This window comes from Jaculus jaculus, chromosome 4 (assembly GCF_020740685.1).
Source record: "Jaculus jaculus isolate mJacJac1 chromosome 4, mJacJac1.mat.Y.cur, whole genome shotgun sequence".
Classification (NCBI taxonomy): domain Eukaryota; kingdom Metazoa; phylum Chordata; class Mammalia; order Rodentia; family Dipodidae; genus Jaculus; species Jaculus jaculus.
The window spans coordinates 77,012,494-77,039,343 of NC_059105.1; the positions used below are offsets into that span (position 1 = coordinate 77,012,494).

At 35.9% G+C, this 26,850-nt stretch overlaps 1 protein-coding gene and 1 pseudogene across 5 annotated transcripts in view; both read left to right on the forward strand.

Moving 5' to 3' along the window:
- Kcnh7 (potassium voltage-gated channel subfamily H member 7) overlaps positions 1 to 26,850 on the forward strand; it is a 461,887-nt gene that overhangs the window by 229,816 nt on the left and 205,221 nt on the right. The gene's annotated exons all lie outside the window — the stretch shown is intronic.
- Positions 1 to 26,850, forward strand: part of LOC105945115 — a 90,706-nt pseudogene that overhangs the window by 24,946 nt on the left and 38,910 nt on the right.

Genomic DNA, 26,850 nt, shown 5'->3' on the forward strand with positions numbered 1-26,850 from the left:
TCAAATATTTTTCAAGAATACTTTTTCCCAAAAATGTAGGTAGTAAAAACTGAATTTTTTTTTCAACTTTACCTTCCACCAAGGATGTTACTTTTCCTGGATCCTGTTTTTGAATGATGGCTTCTTCTATAAACTTGCATAAATTAATAATTTGCCCTTTTAAATAAAAAGACTAGAACAAAACAGGCAATATAGCCATGATAGACATATCAACATCTACAGTTGTATTTTTTAACCACATAAAATATTATTGTGTAAATATATTGTATAAATACTGTTTAATCAGTAACAGAGAGTAGAAGTCACAGTCTAGAGGCATGATCTTATCTGGCTACTTACGTCACAGAGTAAGATTTCCTGTTGCTTCCATTGTTGTGTGCTCTACTAGAACTCGTCAATGATTCATGATGTCCATGTCCTTGTAACTCAAGATCTTATCTCCTCTGATTTGGACTGAATCACCTGAGTATTTGCTAGCCTAAGGTATTTGCTACCTCTAAGGCCCCCTAGTGGAGCCCTGACTCTCAATTGTACTTCCATATCAAGTGTGACTGAAATGCCTTTGAAAAATTAAACCTAATCACCTTTCTATAGCTGGTTTTATTTTATCTTATTTTTGCATTTACAAGTTTACTTTCACATGAGGAACCAGGTGGTTTCTCCCTCAGGTGTGAAGGTATGTATACAAGGAGCTGGAGTGTGCCTTGTCTCAGATTTTTTTTTTTTAATTTTATTTATTTATTTGAGAGCGACAGACACAGAAAGACAGATAGAGGGAGAGAGAGAGAATGGGCGCGCCAGGGCTTCCAGCCTCTGCAAACGAACTCCAGACGTGTGCGCCCCCTTGTGCATCTGGCTAACGTGGGACCTGGGGAACCGAGCCTCAAACCGGGGTCCTTAGGCTTCACAGGCAAGCGCTTAACCGCTAAGCCATCTCTCCAGCCCTTGTCTCAGTTTTCAACACACCTTCTGTTTTAGCCACCATTATGTTTTCACTGGCTTTTCAAGCCTATTGTCTCATACAGCACTCTGCTCTTTCATATTTGTTAATATTGTCCTTAACAAAAGCCTGATTCTATCTACATTCCTCTCTCTTTACCTTGAGAGGAAGTAGAATAAAGATACATTGTTCATAAAGGCAAAAGAGAAAACATGAGCGGTAGTTTTTAGGATATCAGTTCAGTCACTATGTTATCACATTATCATAAAATAAGATTAATATTGAAAATAGCTAAATCAGGACTGGAGAGATGGCTTAGGGTAAAATCATTTGGCTGTGAATACTAAGGACCCAGGTTTGATTCCTTACTACCCACATACGCCAGATGCACAAGGTGGCACATGTGTCTGGAATCCATTTGCAGTGGCTACAGTCCTCAGCATGTCCATTCTCATTCTCTCTCTCTCTCTTTCTCTCTCTCTTTTCTCTCTATCTCTGTTTGCAAATAAACAAATAAATAAAAGTTCAGTTCCCATGGAAACTGTGGATTCTCCTTGCTGAAAAACAGCTAAATCAGTCTTATGCCTATTCTATTTTGTAGAATATAAATTTGCTTACATTATATTGACAGAAAATTGAGGCTAGAAAATTGGAAGATAGCTTAAATTATAAAGCACATATAACTTGATAAAATTAGAAAGTGTTTGTTTCTCTCTAGAAATATACACCTTTAAAGTTCTGTAACTATTCTTATTTTTTTGGCTCAGTGGCATAACAATCCTAAATTGATTACTTTTCTGAGTGCCAGGAGTAATGGTTTCTGAAGAGAGTATATGTCCAGAACTAGATGGGATGAGAGCTAATTTAGCTGCTCCATAAAGGAACTGTAGGACATAAATAACACATATGTCTATTAGAGAATCAGCTAAGGCCTGCTTGCTTGGCCTTCATGATCTCTCAGGATTTATGACTATGAGGTTCTTTTTCAAAAGTTAAAACTAGGGGCTGGAGAGATGGCGTAGTGGTTAAGGCGCTTCCCTGCAAAGCCAAAGGACTTGGTTTGACTCCCCAGGACCCACATAAGCCAGGTGCACATGGTGGTGCATACATCTGGAGTTTGTTTGCAGTGGCTGGAAGCCCTGGAATGCCCATTCTCTCTCTGTGTCTCTCACTGCCTCTTTCTATCTCTCAAATAAATAAATACAAATATTTAAAATTTTTTAAAAAGTTGGGCTGGAGAGATGGCTTAGTGGTTAAGCGCTTGCCTGGGGAGCCTAAGGACCCTGGTTCGAGGCTCAGTTCCCCAGGACCCATGTTAACCATGTGCACAAGGGGGGGGGGCATGCATCTGGAGTTCGTTTGCAGTAGCTGGAGGCCCTGGCACACCCATTCCCTCTCCCTTTCTCTCTCTCTCTCTCTCTCTCTCTCTCTCTCTCTCTCTCTCTCTCTCTCTTGCTCTCAAATAAATAAATAATTTTTTTAAAGTTAAGAACAATGCCCTAGAATTACATTGAGCAGGTATGACACTCTCCAGACCTTGTAATATGCCACACTCTCTAGACCTTGTTTTGCCATTTTCTGTCCTGTGTATTCTACAGAAAATTGCTGGGGTGGGGGCACAGGGAGAGAGAGAGAGAAACATTTGGAGAGTGATATCCCCATGCTCACAATTTTCCTAAAGTGCCACAGAATCTGCACCTTCCAAGAGTTGGCTCCACATTAACTTTAATGTGATTTACCTTGAAATTACTCAAGACTACAACCCTGTGTCTAGATTTCCCCGAGTTCAGAGACTTTCAGCTCTCTGAAACCCTGTCTTATCTTCTACCCTCTCAAATCCATGACTTTTCCAGAGACAATCTTAGTATCTTGATCACTTCTGGAAATTTCTGCCACAATCCTTAGTTCTCCTTCCCACTCTTCTACTTTTAGTCAGATATAGTTTCAAAATGAAAAAAAAAAAAAATAGTGGTAATAAGTTTGCCTTAACTTCATTTATGCACTGTTAGCACTTTCTCCCTTAACTAACTCTATCTTGCCTCCAGGCCAAAAATACCTAAAATATCTTCACAGTGAAATCCAAAAGAAATATCAATGAAAAGATTGGACTAAGTGATCTCCAAGGGTATTTCAAGAGAGGAATTATATGATTTCACATCAGGATAGCAATGTAAAGAAAACATCCAACTCAGTACTAAAAAAATAAAGATATATGAAAAATGAGTATTAAAATGCTGTGTTGGAAATGTTCAATACTTGAAAACTCAGAAAAGTAAAAGATGTATTTCTTAGTCTCACAGCAATATAACCTAGTTATTAAACTTAGAAAATATACATGCAGAGGTCTGACATTGTGGCACACACCTTTAATCCCAGCAATTGGGAGGCAGAGATGGCAGGATAGATGTGAGTTTGAGGCCACCCTGAGTCTACACAGTGCATTTCAGATTAGCCTGGGCTAGAGTAGGATCCTACTTTGAACAACCCACATATACATATACATATATATATATATATATATATATATATATATATATATATATATACATACATACATACACACACACACACATACATACATATTCATTCGCTCATGAATGATAAGGGAGCTCCTAATCTTATGTACTTTACTACCAATAATGAGTTAAGTGATGACAAGGAGCCAAATGGGTAAAGTAGCTAATATTTTGTGTCTGTGTTTGTGTCAGAAGAGCTCCTGAATGAACCTTCCCGATTTGGGGAAGTGCATTCTGGAAAAAAAAAAAAAAAAGAAGGAGAAGATATCTGAGCTAACAGTAGAGAATGTGTGTGTGTGCGTGCACGCATGTGTGTGCGTGTACGCATGTGTGTGCATTTGGGTGCATGTGCAAGCATGACGTAGAGACATCATTTATGAGAATCTGAGGGGAATAATGATCTGATCAAAGGGTATAGCACTTTTAAAAGTCTGGAACTTTCAGTCAGGCACATTTTTTAAAGAAAATAAATAGTACACTGTGTGGCTGGAGAATGTATGAACAGCAATACAAAACCAGCCATGATGTACAGTTCAGGAGATGCCATGCTCAGTTGCAAGTGAAGTGCCTATTTGTGAGATAAATGAAGCTCAAGGATTTCATAGATGGAATGAAAGTGGAAACTTGCAGATATTTACACATGTGGACATGATGCATGATAATTTCTAGTAGAATTAATGATGTGAGTAAAGAAAAGTCAGGATAATGAAACAAATTTTCAGTGAGCTGTAAGGACAAATTATGAAAGTCAAGATATAAATAGAGGAAGATTGCCACTTCCAAATGTATTTTTCTCCTACTGCTGAATCAAATGAATATGGTAACTTCCCAATGTGGAAGTCCTTGGCCAATAGAATGGAAGAGTATCTGTGTTCAGAAAATCAGAGTAATAACATCTGAGAGCAGAGCTATGTCTATAATGTTCATATTATGCCTAACCACTATCTAGGGGAAAGATGTTCTGGCTATAACCCAGAATTTGGCATTATTATCCTAGTACTCTCTTATGAACCATCTGTATTGCAAACAAGTGTTTTTAGCATATATTATCTGTGTAAGCTAACATATTCATTATGATATATCCATGGATGCATATAATGTATTTGTATAATCCTCTTTAGTCTTTGTTTCTACTTCTATTCTTTCCCTTTCTAGATCCCTAAAAGTCCCCTTATGAAGAACCTGAATATGTTTTGGTGTCTCAATTGTATCTTCAATGTCTCACAAAAAGGTAACTTTTCAGGGCCAAAGCTCTTTCTATCACTGGCTGAGCTATTTGCTTAGTTATGGTCATTGGTAGAAATCATGTTCTAGGCTCAGAATGTGGCTCCTCTTGGCAGTTGCTACTGGCCCTTTAATTTCTGGCCCTTACTTTCTGAGTCTACCTGTTTCTATGTTACTCAAAAGTAACTTCTCCCTTTTTCCTTTCTCTTCCTTCCATGCCAGCTGAAATGCTAAGCATGTTGTCCCTGAAAATCTGGGTTTTCTTGTGTTTTTTGAGGACCCCACTACCCCCTGCTCTTCCATCCCTCATTACCCAACCTGACTATTCTCTGGACCCTAACTTAGAAGGCATGACTTTCTCTCTTCCTGCATCCATCTTCCTCCTCCTACCAGCTGCTGAGGTTTATGGCTAGCATTATCTGTAGTTTATTTCACAAATGCTAAAAAAAAAAAAAAAAAGCAAAAAAAAATTGTGACTCCCATGTGAGCACCCAGGTCCAGTACAACCCCAGATAATATTTGTTTTTAATTAGAGGACTAATACATATTAGAATGAGACTGTCAAAGAAATATAAGTATTATATTTATTCAGTTTAGAAACATCAAAAATAGTGAGTCAAATACATTGGCTAATAAAGACAGAAAATAATATAATGTGTAATCCAATCAGCTACAAATGATCAATACATGCATTATGATATCTTAATTTCTAGATATATTTTAAAGATAACATTTATTTTATATGTTAGTTTTAGCTAAACAAAAACTATACACCTATAGTCCTATATATTCAGGATGGGCTGAGACAGATGGACCCTGCAGCCCAGCAGTTCAAGACCAACCTAAAGAAACAAAAATAAATCCTATTGTGAAGAAAAAGGCTCACATATACATCATGTGTGTGTGTGCGTTTATTTTTTTGTTTATTTTTATTTATTTATTTGAGAGCTACAGAGAGAGAAAGAGGCAAATAGTAAGAGAGAGAGAGAGAGGATGGGCACCAGGGCCTCCAGCCACTGCAAATGAACTCCAGATGCATGTACCACCTTGTGTATCTGGCTTACATGGGTCCTGGGGAAATCAAGCCTCAAACAGGGGTCCTTATGCTTCATAAGCAAGCACTTAACCACTAAGCCATCTCTCCAGCTTGTGTGTCTTCTTAATATGATACCTTTTTGAGATTATTCAAGATCAATATTCACTCTTAGGAAATTTGATTTTAATAATAATAGAAACTTCTAAACTATGAACATCATAATTTATTTAGTCACTCTTTGGTTATTATAAGTTTTAAAGCATGCCTATTTTTGGTTGAAAATAGCATTTTAAAATATATATTTGCTTATGATTCTGATAATTTTAATAAAATATGATTATAGGATAATTATTAAATCAAAATGTTAAATCTTAAAAAATCAAGTTGGAGATGCTTTAGCTCAGTGGTTAAAGCATTCATTTGAAGCTTGTCAGCCAAGGTTGAAATCCATAGCCATCCATGTGAAGCTAGACAGGAATTCATTTGAAGCTGCAAGAGACCCTGGCACACTCATACAACACACACACACTCACACACACCACAAATTAATAAATTTAAAATTAAATAAATGTAAATAATTTTGTCTCTTTTCTTTACCGGGAAATTGGGTTTCTTTGTTTGCTTACTTTTATCCAACTTAAACATAGTTACATGAACCTGAAGTCTTCAACAACACTGTTTATTGGCCTGAATTGTTACAACAGGCAGAAATTGAAAACTGACTAAAATTCACATTGATGTCATGAACAGTTAGGAAGATTTTTCACAACACTTTTATTGCTTCTATTAATTGGATTCAAATTTTACTATATTTTTCTTTTACATTGAGTAGAACTACTGATATAAGACACTGAATTAAACAAAGTAATATATAACAGTAAATGTCACATGATTAAATGAATTTTTAAAAGTCAGGTCTTCATTTATTGTCAGTTAAATCTATGCCAATTATAATCAAAACAATATTTTTAATGTTTTTATTTATTTATTTATAATCAGAGAGATAGAAAGAAGAAAGACAGACAGAATAGGCATGCCAGGGCCGCCAGTGCTGCAAATGAGCTACAAAATCATGCACCACTTTGTGTATCTGGCTTTATGTGGGTACTGGGAAATCAAACCTGGGTCATTGAGCTTTAAAGGCAAGCACCTTAACCTCTGAGCCATTTCTTCAGCCTAACATGATTTTTTAACTTCAATTCTGTTTCAGTTTTTTCTTCTTATTAAATTGCAGAATTATATTTCTCACTGAAGATTTTACCTTGTCAGAGTTTTCTTTCCTTTATGTCTACCTTTTCTTTATCACATGCCATATATACAAGCACAACAACAGTAACGGCCAAGTAGAATGTAAAAAAAATTCAGAAAAACCAAAAAAAAAATCTATTATGAGCAAAATATAATCTTTCCAACACAGCAAAATAAAAGGAAAACTACTATGTAAGAAATTCACTAACAAGACATATACTATGTCTTGGTAAATTGAACTTTAAATATTTTTCTCTAGTCCTACCTATGTCTTACTAAAAGTTAAACTCAGATTTATGACCTCATAAACATTGTAGAAAAATGTTCTTGTTAACTTTTTCATATGTCTATTATTTTAATGTTGAGAAGACTGAGCTAAGTTAACACAGAAGGTGTAAATTTCAAAAGGAAAGAGACAATTAAATTGAAAAGCAAAATTAATCTGCTTCTACAAAGGTGAGCTCTAGCTTACCATGCAGTCTCTGTCAGTAATTAATGCAGTAGTTTGGTTACCATGCTAAAACCAAGAAAAGTCATAGTAATATTAATGTATGCAGAAGCTCATTCATTTCATTAACACAAAACAAGACTGGAATATTTATATATTTTCAGTCTCTCCCCTACCCATTTTCTTAAGAATATGATATGCATTTTCTCTCTGTATTTCTTTCATATTTTTCCATGTTCTAATATTTAAAAGAATGAAGTGAATAAACTATATGGTAATTTGTGAAAACTGTGCAATGTTGATATTTTAAGAATTTGTGGAATAATCAATTTGAAGTTTGTTTTTTTTTTCTCCCTGTGTTCTACTATTTTAATAAAACTAGATCAAATCTATGTTGTTAGGCATTTACCAGTGTTTAGTTCTACATACTGCTGGAGGAGGTTTTATTTTTTCCCATTCACATTAAATTTCCTTTGTCTTTCTGGTACATGGGATTATTCGTATTTTATTTTCCTAAAACAAGACAATCCAGCTAAAACCAACATAAGAAAAGGGGGCAGAGGGTATGTTTGAGAGATTTAGATACAGTAAAACCAAAAGGTGAGAAAGGCTGGAGGTGAGGCAAAAATGAAGAAGAGAGCTTGTTCTATAATAGGTAGGTCTCCTATTCCAGTAGTCACTAGTTAGCTAAGGACATCTTATCTTTTAGTTTATTTGCTTGATTGTCTTCTTGTTTGTTTTTTTGAGACAGAATCTTCACTTTTTTGGCCCAGGCAACCTGGGCTTAACAATGTAGCCCACTCTGTCCTAAAATTCCTGGCCATCCTCTTCCTTCCAACTCCCAAATGCTGACATTAGGGGTGAGGGTCAAGATATCCAGCAGCTAGGGGTGTTTTCATCAAGATAGAAGTATAGTTACAGAAAAGGCATAGAGTTAACTTAGTTTAGTGTTGATCACAGGTTCAATTGGTAAAGTTAATGTGGCACAGACAATGTGATGTATAGGAGAGAAATTAAGATATTAGTTAAAAATTAAGCAAGTGATTTGGAAATACTACCTGTAAAGTTCATTGATGCTAAAGGATTCATTGGGAACAGTAGAGAAGAGCAAGCAGTCATGCATAAAGCAATGTCCATTCTCTATATGAAAAATTATTCAGAACTTTTCTTATCCTTAGGACCACTAAAGTATCCCATAATTAATTTTAAAAATTAAAAATAAGTACATGAAAGTAAAAATAAAACCTCTCTATTTCATCTTCAAAGATTTTCACCATGAACATTTATTAATTTAATTTCAGTATTATATATATGTATTAACATAAACATTGTATGCCATATATATATATGTATATACACTCTTTAATTGGGATTTCAAAAACTTTTTTTTTTTTTAAGAGAGGATATTATACCAGGTCAGCTTCAAATGAACTCCAAACTCAGCACCATTCTATATATCTGGCTAGCTTTATGTGGATACTGGAGAATTGAACTCTGGACAGAAGGCTTTGGAGACAAACACTTTTAATAGCTGAGCCATCTCCCCTGCCTTCAAAGGATGTTTTAAGAATCATTGTTATGTACCTACGACATATCAGAATAAATCTAACTCCTTCAATATATTCCAAAATCCATATTTAAAAAAGGAAATCATTGTTGAACAAAAGATTAGAGGTTCTAGATTATACATGTATATGTATGTATATATATACATGTATATATATGTATATAGATACATATACATATATATATAATATTTATAATGTATGTATATATATATATATATATATATACACACATACATCTATCTATATAATATTTACTAAATAATTGACTTAACTATGTTTAAGCAAAACTTCCTTATTCAAATCTTAATTAAGATCTGGAGAGATGGTTTACTGGTTAAGGCACCAGACTGAGAAGCCTAAGAACCCAGGTTTGATTTCCCAGCACGTGTCTGGAGATTGTTTGCAGTAGCTAGAGGCCCAGACGTGCCCATTCTCTCTCTCTTCCTCCCCACTCTCCCTCCTTCCCTCTCTCTCTCCCTCAATTTAGATAAAATTAAATTAAAATACTTTTTAAAATTAAATAAATAAATCAGCATGGTAACACACACCTTTAAAAAATCATAGTTAAGTAATGAGACAAAGAACCATAATTGAGAATATGTTTTTTTTTCCTGAAACAATCAAAGAGTCTTTACTATTAAAGAGAAATTTGACTATCTAAATATGTATATTTTCTAATCATATAATTTCATGTTAATTAAAAAAGAATTGGAACACCAACTTTTCCCAATAATTTGAAATATATAAATTATTTATCAATTGAAAATGTTTTAACTATTTTATTTATTTTTGTTTGAGAGGGATAAAGGCAGATAGAGAAAAAGTGAGAATGGGCACACCAGGGTCTCTAGCCACTGCAAATGAACTCAAGACACATGTGCCACCTTGTGTACCTGGCTTACATGGGTAGTGGCGAATGGAACCTGGGTCCTTAGACTTGGCAGGCAAGTTCCTTACCTGCTGAGTCATGTCTCCAGCCCTGAAATTTTATTTTAAGGTGTATACTACTCAATGTTTGACTACCAGCAATAAAAAATGAAATTTGTAGTGTAAATATGTTTATGCATTTTTCAAATACAGTACTGGTATAGGTTATTAAAGAGTAGTAAGTTAGTCTACAAATCTGGAGACATTATTTAAACATTCTTGGAAGGGAACAGACTGAGGACAGAGTGCTGTTACCTATCAAATAGAAAGAATGTCATTTATAGCAGGTAGTACATTCTTTCAGGCTGATAGTTTGGTTTTACCTCATGTGGAAGTGTGTATAAATAGGCCTCTGTTGGAAAACTGTGTTTCTGTTGTCTTTATTAGAGATAGTGAGAATAACATTTTCACAATCTTTTTTTTTTATCAGATTTCAATTTACATATATAATATACAACAAAAGAATGGCTTTCTATATAATACAACTGTAATATTCACTTAGAAACAAAAACAGTTTTCTAAACCTACAATGCATCCAAGAACAACATGAGAATGTGGGAGTATCAGTGTCCTCACAGGGAATACATTTGTTTATATTAAGAATAAACAGCAAAATCATGGTCTGTTTCAGTAGATCACAATCTATGCATCCCATGATTATATTATGATCTGGCATATATGGCATAGTGGCAGTATCTCTAGTGCATTCTATTCCTTAATCTTGAGTCCTAGGATTTAGGAAAAATGAAAAGTTACAAAATCCAGACTTAAAAATCACAACCCTGACTCCAAAACTCACCCTCAGACTCCTGAGCTCTGTCTGTTTGGTTCCCCAAACACCTTCTGCATATGGCGACACACTGCTCCAACTTTGGCTGGTACTTGTAATGGTCCCACACTAACCCCATGCCATTCTGTAGCAATACCCCAAAAGTGACCCCAGCTCCTCTCCTCAGATTTCAGTGTCTTCATTCTTTCCAATTGACTTACCTCATTCATTACATGACATTAATTTGTGCTTTTATTCTCATCACTTATTTCCCCTCTTATGACTACTGTCTTTATTCTTTAATATATAAGAATTGTTTATTAAACCAAATGACATTAGCAGCTCCAGGGAAAATCATCTCAGAGCAATGTATAATTAGCATGCCAATACTGTAGATGATGTTGGTCAAAGTGGCACTTTTCTGAAAAAATTAGAATGTGCTCAGAGACCTGTACAAAGTGAGCAAGAGGGGAAACACAGACCTGTCGAGGCCTGGCGGTGGAGTCTGTGGGCTTAGCATGCTGAGGGAAGAGCGGAGACTGGCTTTCAGTGAGAAGAGGAGAACAGGAAACAGAAAGAAGCCGGAGCCACCAATGAGCATGTAGACTAGGTGGAAAATTTGACATTTAGCAGCTACTTTGGATTTCTAACCTTGGTTCAATTTCAGCATCTTTGCCTCAGTCTTCAGCTTAGAAACATGTGTTGAACAGCCTCCCAGCTTCACAGGGCCCGAAGCTGTACACTTTCTTTTCTCTGCTTGCTTCTGTATGGATCTGGTTCTGACTCAGGAGACTACAGTTGAAGATGCCATCTTATGTTTCCTAGGTGTTGCAGTATTACTGCCAACCAAGCTTACTGTTATTCACCCACCTGGAAGTAGGTGGCAAAACCATCTGCAGTGCAACAGATGCACAATGGAAGAAAACTGCGTTTCATTCCCAAATATCACAATAGACTCGCCCATGTCTTGCCTCCTCCACCCTCACAACAGCTCCTTTCACTTCTAGCTACAGTTCTTTGCTGATTGAACATAGTATATTACCGTTTTATGTGCATTTTAAAGGGATTGTAATAATTTTAACTTACAAGCTAGTCTTATGTTTCTTAGATTTGACATCTCTTTTGTCACTGAGTATGAATTAAGAAATAATTCAGGGCTGGAGAGATGGCTTAGCAGTTAAGCGCTTGCCTGTGAAGCCTAAGGACCCCGGTTCGAGGCTCGGTTCCCCAGGTCCCACGTTAGCCAGATGCACAAGGGGGCGCACGTGTCTGGAGTTCGTTTGCAGAGGCTGGAAGCCCTGGCGTGCCCATTCTCTCTCTCTCTCCCTCTATCTGTCTTTCTCTCTGTGTCTGTCGCTCTCAAATAAATAAATAAATAAATAAATATTTTTTTAAAAAAAGAAATAATTCAAATTAGGCAGTTTTTTGAAAGACAAATGAGGTGAATGTCCTGAAAGGATTGCTTAATATGTGAACAATAATATCCAGACTCAGATGTTTGTAATATTGAATATTTCTTCATAAGATGCAATTTTTCAGAATTGCTGACTTTCATCAGCTATGATAGAGTAAGCAATGAAATAGTAACCATCAAACGAGATTGGTTGCATTAAACTTTACCATTGATCATCCAAATTAATTGTTAAAGTTTAGTTATATTGATCATTATGGAATGTGATATTTAAGTACAAACTGAATAATAGTATGATCATTAAAGGTGACTGGTATCCTGATTTTAAAATTTTCATCTTAAAAGAAAAAAATGAAGCCATAAAAGTAAGTTTAAAGAAAATAAAAAGTAAAAGGAAATATTTTAATTGAGAAATAAGAATAGATTCCATACACCAAAATAATTTTAAGAAATGAATACAGAAGAACCTGCATGGCCTGGTGATAAATGGAGGGAACTCTGGGCAGCCCACAGCATTTGTTCTGGCCATCAGTACCTCACACGCATTTCCTGGAACAGTTTGAACACAGATACTCTTCTCCAGCTAGTGAGGAAAATAAAACTCCAGACGCTATTGTCCCAGGAGTATTGATTTGAACAATATGAGTTCTTCAAGTTTCCCAGTGTTTTTGGCTCAGTTCTTACTGACTCTTAGTCAAAGGGAGGCTGAAAATGAGCTAGAGGAGGAGCAAAAAGATAAAATATATTTTGTCCCTCTGGTTTCTCCCCATGGGAGACATGGCTACTTCATGAGTTGTTCTCTTCTGTTAGGCATAGAATCCATCTCAAAATTTCCAATAGACATTTTAAAAGGCAGCTACTCAATTTATATTCCAGGTTAAAAATATTTAGAAGGAGCCAGGCTTGATGGCACATGCCTTTAACCCCATTACTTGGGAGGCAGAGGTAGGACGATTGCCATGAGTTCAAGGCCTGAGACTACATAGTGAATTCCAGGTCAGCCTGGGCTAGAGTGAGACCCAACCTCAGAAAACAAAACAAAACAAAACAAAACAAAACAAAAAGCTTACAGGAGCTGATATATAGCATTTATTTGGGATGCATGATGCCAGTATTTATTTTCAGCAATATCAATAATAACAACAATAATACTACTCTACTTAATCCAGTCTAAATTTCCATCTTTACCTTCAGGGAACAGTTACCTATAATAATCTGCAATTGAGTTTTAGCCTATAATAATTCAAAAGGAACTTTCCTTCATTAAAATATGAATACACATGGATGGAAACTTTAATATCTTTGCCCAACATACCAATTCCTGAACCAAAGCAGGTAATTTGCTCAGCATAGATCTTTACTATTTCTACCCAATACAAAATTATTGAGGGAGTTGTCACCAGAACAAATTCTTCTCATGTGACCAAAATAAAATTGTGCTGAAACCTGGGCAACTTGCTAGTGTTTGGCAGTCAAGAGTACAGTAAGACTGTGGCTTGTGAACGTGTCCCAGAGTGCATGGCAAGGCAGTGTGCTGCAATTTGTAAGGAATGTGTCAAACCTACTGGCATCCATCTCCCAGAATGAGCCTGGTTTCATTTAATGCAGACAGCTTTCTATTTGTCTATCTCTAAGGCACAGTGTGAAAAATAAGGTAATCACCAGAATTTAAAAATAACATGATGTAGAACCATTGCCCCTAAACTCATAACAGGTGATATTCTGCAGAGATCAGTCCTGGGTGCATTTAACATCGCTGTGCGTGATGGATTACAAGCTGGAGAAGGTAGTCATTAAGTTTGCCAAGTACATCACATCATCAGGATGGGTGAGCACCTTGGAAGACAGGATTAGAATTAAAAATGACCTTGGCAGTTTGAAAAATGATTACAAGCAAATGAAATTGAGTTCTCTAGAATCAACTGTGTAGCAACATACTAAAGAAACCTCCAACTATACAAATTCAAAATCAAAATGAATGAGTGCGCACAGAACTGGTAGCTGCTAGTGATTCCTAAGTTGTACTTTGGTCAACATTGTTGTACTGATTATAAAGTTAACATAATTCTGTACCACACAATGAAGAAAAATAGAGGATTGCATGCTTTTCAAACTGAATTTAAGATTTTTTAAATATATTGTATTACTTTCTTAATGTACAAGTAGAAATATAAATTACTCATAAACATTTCCAACCATATGTGTGTGTATGTGTATATATATAACTAATTCTGTGAATTAGTTCATGTATAGTAGTGACAAACATTCTTGAATGCTGTAAACTCAGATTTAATAATATCTCATAGTGATAGCATTTACTAAGATTGTTAAATTATAGCTTTACTTGGATACAACAGGGAAGAAAACATACAATTCTATCAACTTGTAACAGTGTATAATATTTATGCAGAGGTGTTCATTTCTCTTTGTGAATATATGCTAATTTCTGAGAGTGGTTTAAATCAAATAAGTTCACAAAATGAGTGATTACAATTTTGTTATTTCAGCTATTCTAAAGCATAAATGCTACAAAATCTCCTCCAAAACAATTACATGTAACTTTAAAATGCTTAATATTACTTTATATTCAATACAAAAATATGTGACATCTCAATATTGCAGAAACATTGCATAAAGTAATGAAACCTCAATGGGAACTTCCGTATAATCTATCTAAGGGATTTAAACCTAGTCCCTAAAAGTGTCTTATGGTGATTAAAAAAGAAGAGTTATGGCTACAAAATACTCTTCAGTATGTAGCAATTATTTTTTTTGCATGTGTGTGTGTATGGCATGAATGGTGTGATGTATGTCTATGCACAATCTATGCAGCTCTGTGTGCATGAATGCAGAGGCCAGAGAAGGTCAGATGTCTTTCTCTATCACTCATTCATGTTGTTTCCTTGGGAGGATATCTCTCACTGTAACTGGAGCTATTGTTTTGGGTCAGACAGGCTCACCACCTATCCTCAGTTATGCGCCTGTCTCCATATCATATAGGATTGAGGAAGCAGGTACCCATGGTAACTATCCATAGGATTAGGAAGAAGGCATCCACGGTACTCCATAGGATTGGGGATAGAGGCATTCATGGCTATACTCAGTGTTTACATGGGTGCTGAGTATTGAACCCAGACCCATTCAGATCCTCAGACAGCAAGTACTCTTGCCCACTGAGCCATTTTCCCAGCCCAGTATGCAGTAACTTAAGAATCAACCTAAATCATTCTATATTGGAACCATTACATTTACTTAAATATACCTAAAATGCATGCTCTAGACACATATTTAGAGATACCACTATAATTTTGTTATATTGATTTTCTTAAATACTAGCAGCAACTTTTGTAATTTTAAAACAATTTAGGGTTTATTCATGAATGTGGACTTTTATAATTTGCAGAACATGCAATATCCTTCAAATAAATTACAGAAAATTAAAAGCATTTTTCTTGCTTATGCTATTTGTTAGAGACAATTTTGTTGCAATATCCTCTCCATAATCTTATATCCTAATTTTTAAACAAAGCAAAAACTACATGATATTTTTCACATTAACCTCAGAAGTGTTACAAGTAAAGTAATTATTCAAAAATCTCGTTTGCACTCTTTTCTAATTGAAACAATTTAACTTGTTTAGTGTTGGTTACTACTGACTCTCCGTTACTATGGGGAATAATTTCTGTATTATTAACTATATGCAAAGTATGCAAGGAAGTACAGAAAGGGAGTAGAAAACAAAATAATTGAAGGTAAATGGAAAACACAATCTGAGTGCTGACCAGGAATGTTCAGACTTAAAGGTAATAAAAGTTTCTGAGAAAAAGGTCACCAATAAAACTCAAACTTTGATCTCACAGTTTACATACTTGATCCAATACAAAATCAAAAAATTCCTTGTTTTCAGTAGTAGAAAAAAGAATAATTCAATAAAACAATATTTCATCAAAAATAATTGCATGTATTTGTTTGTCATAATGTGATGTTTTGATACAAATATAGATTGTAGAATTTTTAAATCTACCAACTTATTTATATATCATCTCACATAGCTGTCATATATTTGTGGAAAGACTCTTTAAAATATATTCTTAGCAATTTTGAAACATACAATAGATTACCATTATGATCAATTATAGCCATCTTGCTGTTCAATAAATTTCCTGTTCTCCTTCCTTGTAATCTTAAACTTTGTGTCCTTGGGCCAACATCTCCTTTACCCCTTCTATATTTGCCCACCTCTCTATCTTTTGCTAACTATATATTGCTATAGTTTTGTGATTTTAGATTCAACATATGAGTGATATCACATGATGGTTTTTCTTTGATGTCTAGTATACTCTAAATTAATCGCATCACAAATGAAAGAATTGTTTTTTTTAAGGCTGACAGTGATTCCTGTGTGTATAGATATATAATTTTTATCCATTTGTGTATTGGTGGTCAGTAAGATGCTTTCATATTTTAGTCATAATTACTAATAAACAGTTAAGATAGAGGTACAGGTCTGGAAAGATGACTTAGTGGTTAAGTCACTTGCCTGGAAAGCCCCAGGACCCAGTAAGCCAGATGCACAAGGTGGTGAATGCATCTGGAGTTCATTTGCAGTGCAAAACCATTCTTTTTCTCTCTTTCTCTTCCTCTGACTCATTCTCCTCTCAATAAATAAAAATAAAATATTGTTTTAAAGATAGGGCTACAAATAGTTCTTCCACATTCTGATTTCAATACATATATTGAAATATATATGTTTATGTATAATACATAAGGAGAAATTACATATCATGTATTTTTTCTTTTTTCTATATTTCTACTTTTAACTTTTTCAGAACACTTTATTATTTCTGTTACCTACAGAGGCAAACTAACTTCCATTCTGGCCAACATTCTAAAATAGTTCCTTTTATTCATGCTTTCACCAACACTGCTCTGTTGTCTCTTTAACAATAGCTATTCTAACAGGTGTGAGGTCGAATCTCAGTGTGGTTTCAATTTGCATTTCCCTAATGATTAGTGATGAGCATTTCTCACATAACCCATAGGTTATCTGTATGTGTTATTCTTGGTAATGTATGTTCAGCTCCATTTCCCACTCTTAAATTATGTGGCTTTCTTACTATTGAGTTTGTTGAGTTCCTTATATATTTTGAATATTAACTCTTTATCAGATTGCATAATTATCATGGATTTGCTCCATTATGCAGATTGTTTATTTTCTCCAGGAAACATTTGTTTTGTGAAGAAGCTACATAGTTTGATGTAATCTTACTGTTTATTTTATTTTATTTTATTTTATTTTATTTTAATATTTTTTGTTCATTATTTATTTATTTATTTGAGAGTGACAGACACAGGGAGAAAGACAGATAGAGGGAGAGAGGATGGGCGCGCCAGGGCTTCCAGCCACTGCAAACGAACTCCAGACGCGTGCACCCCTTTGTGCATCTGGCTAACGTGGGACCTGGGGAACCGAGCCTTGAACCAGGGTCCTTAGGCTTCACAGGCAAGCGCTTAACCACTAAGCCATCTCTCCAGCCCAATGGTTTATTTATTTATTTATTTTTTTGCTTTGATTGTCTATGTTTTATTGTGTTTTTTTTATTTTTTTATTTAATTAAATAGTTTTGTATTCAGTAAATACAGTCAGTTTGGTACCATTATTAGGCTCATCCATGACCTACCCCCTCCCCTTGGCCCCTCCTTGTTAGGATTCATATGCAAATTATTTCTCAAACCAATGTTCTTCTTGGGTTGTATCCTAGGTATTTTGTAGCTTTTGGTATTAAATTTAATTAATTTTGAGTTGTTTCTTTATCTACAGATAAGCTAAAGGCCCAGTTTTATTTTATATGTACATGGCAAATTTCCCAAACTTTTTTTTTTTATTGAAGAAACTGTCCTTTATATATATTCTTGGTTCCTTTGTCAAAGAGTAATTGACTACAGATGTGAAGGTTTTTTTCTGGACTTTACCCCTTTTTCCACTGCTCCATGTGTTTTCTTGTATATTAATAAAATACTGTTTTGATGGAAATAATTGTGTCACATATTTTTAAGTCAGGCAGCATGACTTTTGAATTGATTTTTTTGCACAGAATTTGCTTTGGCCATTTGAAACCTTGAAATTTCATATGAACAAGGGGAATGTTTTCCCTATTGTGAAAAATAACATGAAAATCAGAATAGGATTTCATTGAATACGTAGACTGCTTTGGCAATATGGACATTTTAAATAGATTAATTCTTCAATTTATGAATTCATATATTTATTAGTATCAATTTATTTTTTTCAATGTTTCAAAATTTTCAGTATGCAGGTATTTTTTGGTTTTAAAAGGGCAGTGTTAATTTATTTGATTATAGTGCTAACATTTTCTTTTTTATTTTATTAGTTTTGTACTTAGTAAATGCAGTCAAGTTGGTACCATTGATAGCCTCATTCCCATCCTACCCACCTCCCATCTGCAAGGACCCTCCTAGTTGGGGAATATGGGTCATGCATTGTGGGGTTAGCCATCTTATATGGGTAAGAGGTAATGCCTCTGTGTATCATGACTCAAAGTGTTGCTCCACCCCCTCTTCTGCAAATTTCCCTGAGCCATGTTGGGTTCATTTTAGGTCTGCTTCAGTAATGAGGTATTGGAAGACACTGTGTCTCTGGATATCTGTTTTGGTAGGAGTTGTGTGTTCTCTGTGTTGATCTCCTTCACCCTTGTGCTGGTCCCAACCTTTATGTGTTATCTATGTTGCAGGGTTATGGGAGTTTTCACTTTCCCTATGATACATGCTTGGTGAACTATCCTTTACATACACTGTCTAATATGGTTGGAATTTTGTTGAGAATTTTCATATCTATGTTCATGAGGCACTTGAGAATCTGCTTTTCTTCTAGTGCCAGAATATCCTGCATTCAGGGCTTCATATATATTCTGGATTCATAAAATTGACCTGAGGGTATTCCAATTGAAATTGCTATTTTTAATTAACCATATTCCATTGTCCTTGACTTCACTTTAAAAGCTGTCTCATTGAAGACATCATGCTAACTTGGTAAAGAAATATAATATGGTGATGGAAGAAGGAGGAAGGGGAAGAAGGGAGAGAATGAACCCTGATAAACTAATTGCATATAGCCAGTAGTTATGAAGAGAGTATTCTCTATTTATAAAAGAGCATGCCAATGAGGTAAAGTAGAATTTTTTTAGGACATTGAGAGGGATGAGTACCCACCAAATACTCAAAGTCTATACCAAGTTGTTGAATTTGGAGCTATCCTCTATAACCAGAAGAAAATGCTACTTGATGAGAGAAGACCTGTATACCTATTCACAAAAGGCCATGGAAGACTTCTTGTATAAAATGAAACCACTAATGTCATAATCCTTAATTCTTTTACATTGATTAACCAGCCTCATGCAAGGCTATAAGCCTGGAAAGTTAATATTGTAATGAACATACAAAACAATTGAATGAAAATGGACAATATTTGAGTGTTTGTCTTGGGATTTTCAGTCAGTGAATACATGAATTTATTTCATTTTATTTTTTTATTATTTTATTTGAGAGAAACAGATAGAGAGAAAGAGCCAGAGAGAGAGATAATGGGTGCACCAGGGCCTCCAGCCACTGAAAACAAACTCCAGATGCATGTGCCACTTTGTGCATCTGGCTTAAGTGCGTCCTGAGGAATTGGGCCTCAAATCAGGTTCCTTAGGCTTTATAGGCAAGTGCTTAAGTACTAAGCCACCTCTCCAGCCCTGAATACATGAATTTTTTAAGGATATTTTTCTTGAAGTATTACTTCTTGAGTATGACACTAAATTTTGACAAGTATTATCAGAAATATAAAAGTTAGAGAAAACACCTTTATTTTCATCTAGAAATGAGCTTTGTAAGCTACAAAATGTAAAATAGGCACATGAACCTAATGTAATTATTAGTATTGTAAGACCCCCAGAACGAGGACCCCACACTCTGCCCAGAAATGGCGACACCCCAAATCACTCACGAGAAACGGTCTTGATGCAAACAGCAAGAGGATTTTTATTCCAAGCACGCTGGGGCCCACAGTCATACACCACGCAGGGGTAGAGGACTGCAGAGCCCCGAATGTAGGAACAGGACAGTTTTTATAGGGTTTCTAACAAAGCCTGTGCATTAGACCAATCTTTTTTTTTTTAACATCAGGAGCCTGTGGGGTGTGAGCCAGTCAGTTTGTGCCACTCCATAGTTTCTAAGCCAATTAGTTTAATTTGTTCAAGCCCCTCATGGACCAATCAGTCTCCTATGACCTTGGTGGTCAGCATTTGTGCAGGTCCTTGTGTAGGAGTAGCAGAGTGTGGTATCAGTCTCCTATGACCTTGGTGGTCTGAGGCAGGCTGCTACGGCTTATGGTGCGGGCTATTAGGGCTTATGGTGCAGGCTATTTTCAGAAACCAAATAAGTGGTTCACTTTATTATTCATTTCCCATCCTTGAGGGCTATCTCATGCCCTTTTTACCTAGTTTTATATTAGGAGCGGGCTCTGATATAATGAGAAGAGGGTTTCTTTACTTGCTTCCAACAGAGAGTAAAGCCTGGAGTTTGAGGTATGCAGGGGCCCGCTTAAGCTCCCTTTGGAGCGTGATAGTATTTCTGGGCTTCTGAATTCTTGGGCCTTTCAGTATCACCACTGATGATTTGGTCTAAAATTAGGGAAAAAGGATATGAGATGAAAAATAATATTATCATATATAAGAATAGTAATACTTTTCCTTGTCCAGACTCATAGAATATAAAAGGAGCAATATTTAAGATGTATTTCCAGTTTCGTCATTAAATAGGATGCCTTTTCTGGAAGCAAAGTGAGTGGGGGGGGTACTTGAAAACAAAGTTATCGGGTCACTGACTTTCTAAGATTACATTGGGACTAGACTAATGTTGTCTAGGATGGCTATGGACATTTGGAAATCTTTAATATCCTCTCTCCAAGCTTTTGTTGTTGTTGTTGTTGTTTATTTTTATTTATTTGAGAGCAACAGATACACAAATAGAAAGAGACAGATAGAAAGAAAGAGAAAAAGAAAGGACACACCAGGGCCTCCAGCCATTGCAAATGAACTCCAGACATGTGTCCCCTCCTTGTGCATCTGGCTAATGTGGGTCTGAGGGAATCGAGCCTTGAACCGGAGTCCTTAGGCTTAACAGGCAAGTGTTTCACCTCTAAGCCATCTCTCCAGCCCTCTCAAAGCTTTTTCACAATACAAAATATTTCAATTCTGTTTGCCTATATTATTATTCCTTTATTTGGATGAGAAATGTAGAATTATTGAATGAAGCCAGTTCATAATTTTCTTTATTCTAGTAACCAGAAAAAATAAATTCTGTCATAGTTGGCCCATGCCTGAAGCTTATTTTTAAGAGGCCTTTGGAATAAGAATGTTGTTTACATTTTTAAAGAATTATTCAAATGATAAAAACCTTGTATGGACCCTAGATATATATCCTTTAACCTTTTGTCAAGACATTCATGATATAGTTCCTTTAATGTGCAATTTAACTGGTTACTAGTGAAGTAGATGCTATGAATAAAATGGGATGCATCTATGTGAACACTGAAAGTTGATGGAGGATACAGACATTATCCCACTCATGAAGTCTTACAATATGCTTTGATATAGAAAGAGTTGAAGAGATGTCAAAAATGCATCAATATTTTGATATTAAGGAGAAAGAGAACATTTCTGTTTATAAACTGGGCCAGCTCAACATAAGCTGAATGAGTTCACAAGGCCAAGCCTTGGCAGTTAGTCAATAAGCTGGATTCACAAAATAAGTAATTATAGATTCATTTCAATAGCATTATAGTGGTACATATATACAAATGAAATAGTGTAAAATTTTCCAGAGAATAACCTAAGGCTCTGAGCTCACTGTATCTGAGCTCACTGCAGGGACAGCCTAAGCTCTAGCTGCAGCCAATTTCTGCAGTCTCTTCAGGTGCAAGTGGACCAGCTCACCTAAGTCCAGACACCTGTTCCTTTCCTGTTGCTAAGTGTCTCAGCCCACCCATTACCAGTAGCCAAGAGACCACTTTATTAAAGCACTCCAGAACTGGTGGTGTGGAGTCATACAGAAGTGCTGATTAAACAAGTGTGCTCACTGCTTCTCTCTCCTCTCCCACAGACCAGTGGGAACCATACTTACAGATTGGACCATGCTGTATTAAGCAGGGTCCTCCCTACTTGATAGCTTCCACCCCTTTCCTTGATGATGCACTTCCAATTGTATCAGCTTCCTTGCCTAAATATAACTCTAGCACTGACTGCAGATTGTGGGTAAAACCTTTGTCCCTCAGAAAGCTAGGAATAGATCCGGGCCCTCAGTGCAACTCTGAATTAAGTAACTTTTGAGCTGTGGGAGACTTGAATCACCCCAACCTAGCACACTATTCTTAACTGTTTTCTTTGCCCGTGTTTTGTAAAATGGAAAACCATAGGACTGCCTGTCCTCAACTTTTCAATCTTGAGTACCTTGTTTGAAGGATACATTATATAAGGAATGAAAATTCATGGGTTCTACTTGAGATTTTCACCATTATGTCAATATTTACAAGTCACAAACAAGATTATCAACAAGTTATTGAGAGCATGTAGATTACTGGTTGCTTTATATCACTGAAACAAGGGATGTCATCTGTAAGAAGGAGAAGAGTTGCTAACAGAAAAAAAAACTGATGTATTGATTTTTAGTTGTAGAAAAGAAGTTATGCACAATGTGGACTATATTTCAAAAATGAAAATGAAACTTCTTTATATATCCAATGACAATTTAATTTTAATTTGTTTTTTTTGTTTTTTTGAGGCAGGGTCTTACTCTAGCTCAGGCTGACCTAGAATACACTATGTATTCTCAGCATGGCCTCAAACTCACAGCAATCCTCCTACCTCTGCCTTCTGAGTGCTGGGATTAAAGGCGTGTGCTACCATACCCAACAAAATATTCTATTGATTGTATGTTAGACTTAAATACATATATAGTGTTATGCCAAATCCTTGAGATTTAAATCACCTGATGACTCACTGAGAGCTATTTGTTCAACCATTTGCCAGAAGCTGCATGTGGATTAGTCCCTGAGCTAACAAGATAATTCTCAATCTTTATAGTTCTGTGAAGAATGTGAAGGAAGTCCCTTGTTCTAATGAAAGTTTATTCTAGTTAGTGAAGACTAAGAAAGAGAAGGAAAGGTAGAGAGAGAAAGAAGGAAGAAAGAGGAAAAAGAAGGAAGGAAGGAAGGGAGGGAGGGAGGAAAAAAGGAGGGAGGGAGGGGAAAAAAGGAGAACAGAAGAGAGGGCAGGAGGACAAAATATTAAGTAATATGTTATAAGTATGTAATTCAGTGATGTGTAAAGAAATAACTTTGTTGTAGTGTTGAACTGGTTCATCAACAATGCTTTCTCTGAGCAAAAGGTGGAGAAAGCTATTGAAGAGCTGGGAAATATAGTCAAAATGAAGACCAGCAAACACAGGGCAGAAGTAGAGTTGAGCGTGTTCTGGGAGGATAAAGTGCACTGCAGTTAAAACAATGAGTGTCATAAGGTCAAATTATAGAAAGCAGCTTTTTTATTTTCTATTTTTTATTAGTTATGTACACAGTATATACAGTCATATTGGTATAATCCCTACCCACCTCCTTGTCCTCCCCCCTCTACAGAGACCCCCTAGCTGGGGAATGTGGGTGGTGCATTGTGGGGTTTACCATCAGTTATGGGTAAAAGGCAATGTCTCTGGGCAAAATGTCCCAACATGTGGCTCTAAAAATCTTTCCACCCCTCTTCCACAAATTTCCCTGAGCCATATTGGGTTCATTTTAAGTCAACTTCAGTGATGAGGTCTTGGGAGCCTCTGTGTCTCTGAATATCTGGTTTGGTAGGAGTTGAGTGTTCTCTGTGTCTATCTCCTTCACTCTTGTGCTGGTACCAGGTTCACCATTCTTTGACAGCACTCTTGCTGATTTCTCCAATTTCTCTTGGTTTCAGCTGGGGCCCTGGTGAGGTGTGATGGGCTGATTCTCTCCTCAGGATGTGCATCCATGTAAAAGAAAGAAGGAAATTCTCCAATGGAGAGTGAAGTCAGCACCAGATAAATGGTATAACCATTATTTTTTTAGAGAGAATTTAATAGGTGTAGGCCCTCTTGTAGCCCACAATTGGTGGAAGCATGATAATGGAGAGTGGGCTCATTTCTTTGATATGGATCTGATTTGTTTCCCAGCTCCAGCTATGGGATGCATTCCACTGAATGGGTCAGTTAGCCAAATTAAGACCTTCTACACACTATTGGTGGAACTTCCTCTGAATTTGTAAGTCTGAAACAAACCCAGTCATCCATAAACAATGTCTGGTTGGAGGTTCATCCCAGTAATGTGAAGCTGACTACAACAATTATCTAAATGATGTGTGTGGAAATGGATTATATGAGTATATGTGGGGGCTGTTACCCATGAGAGAGATGGCAATAAGGTAATGAATACATAGAGATGAGAGCACTGGTTTAGTGCATCTTTCAGAGCTACCACTATGAGGACTTTCAACTGATACATTTGACAGGATATCTTGTGCTGGCAATTTCAGAAACAAAAAAGAAAAGATTCAGAAGAGTTAGTGTTGATGGCTGGAAAACCAGGAAACATGCCCTGGGGTGTTTCCCTTTGCTCTTACAGTGGATCTCCATCTCTTGTGACAGGCTGGGTAGCTTTCCAATCCAAGCCAATCTAGAACTGACCAATCACCTCCATGATGCCACTCTGTTCGGATTATTACAGACAGAATGTGAATCTCCATGAATTTTGTTGTTTCTGTCTCTACATGAGGTTAAAAAAAAAAAAAAAAAAACTTGCTCTAGTTCTTTCCTCTCAATAGCTACTGTATTTCCCAGAATTTTAGGAGGTGGCACTTCCTTCCCACCCAAGTGCACTGGATAAATGCTTCACTCGAGATGTGGGAAGCTCAAGCTGGGAAGATAGCCATGTTGGCAAACTGCCTTGCAACCATAAAGACCCAAATTCAATCTGAAGAACCCAAGGGAAAAAAAAAAAAAAAAAAAAAAAAACCAGGAACAATGGCCTGTCCTTGTGATCTTAGCTTTGGGGCAGCAAAGACAGGTGGGATCCCTGGGCCAGCCAGTCTATACTTGGTAAACTATGCCAAAAGAGACCCTGTATCAAAAGTGGTGAATGGCACATGAGAGGAGCAACACTGAGGCTGTCCTCTGGCCTCTGTACATACGTAAATATGACCGCTTCCCCACATACACATAAACTTGTGCACACACATACAGATATGCATAAAATCTAATAAAATAAAGTAAAATAATTTTGTGCTTCACCAAGTAAAGTTTGAAACCCTAACTGTGTGATGCCATTCCAGATTTGTATAACTTAAGTCAGGTACAAGGCAATCTTACTTGTCCTCCTTGATATGACCATTATTTTTTATCCTTGATGATGAGTACCATCTACCACATGAGCAAATTCCACATACATCTCAATCCTAGGCTCATGGAAGTGCACTTAGACTGCCAAAAAAAAAAAAAAAAAATCTATTCTCGGCACCTTATTTAAACATTGAAGAGACTACTATCTTTAGACAGAAGTGTATTTTTTTTTAATTTGTTTGTTGTGTTTTGACCATTTCAATACATAATGCAGCGAGTAATGTGGATCTTTCTCACCACTGCACCAGATACAAACTCCATTGGGGCTGGTTTGTTTTTACACAGGATATCATAAACATATTGCTGTTTTTCTCTCCAAATTCTTGTTACATTTTTACTGCACCACCTTAATAAACAAGTAGGAATTGATGTGTTTAAAACACTTTCAAATGTGAAATACTTAGACCATGTTTAAGAATACAAATTAACTATCAAGACTGTCCAGTGATGAAAATATATTGGAGTCAAGGAAGATGAAGAAAACTTACCTGTTATACCTACAGTTACTGGTTAGTGATACTGGACTAGTTGACCATGGTAATGCATATGTGGGGTGGCACCTGCCATTGATCATGGGGATTCAAGAAATGATCTGTTTTTTTTTTTTTTTTAAAGATCCGTAAGTTGTTACATATGTCTTAAATCTGACAAATATTCAAGTTTTGTTTTGGGATGGTTGTAGACATAAAATCATAGTATTAGAAAAAATATTCATAGAAAAATATTCATTAATTGAACAATTAGTAGTAATAGAGTAATAAAAAATATCTGGTTTACATTAAATCTGATAATGAAGCTGCTAGAATCTATACTACAAGTTGCAAATTATATAAATAAACCAATAAAATTTATTGTTTTGGAAAAATAAATTTAAATTTGCACTTAATCTATCCTCTAACTTCTCTTATTGGTATCATAAAGAGAGTACTATATAAGGTGGGAAGGCTTTAACATATTAAAGCCATCATGGTCCTTGCCTGTTTTCATAGGTTACCCATCTAATACAGTTCTAATTGTCTACATCCCTAAATTTGTTAATTGCTTACTCTCTAAGTAACTGTGGTACAAAGAAGGCTCAGATTGGCAATACCTCCACTGCTGCTTTCCAGTTGTGTGACTTTCCCTCTTTTCTAGGCAACAGCTACAAATGAAAGGCTATTTACAGGGGAATGCTCACTTAAGTATAATCAACATATATATCTATGCTTTGTTAACCAATATTCTTATATATATATTGACTCATCCTATGCTCTTTGGGAATGAAGAAAAACAAACCAGGCTAAATAAAGT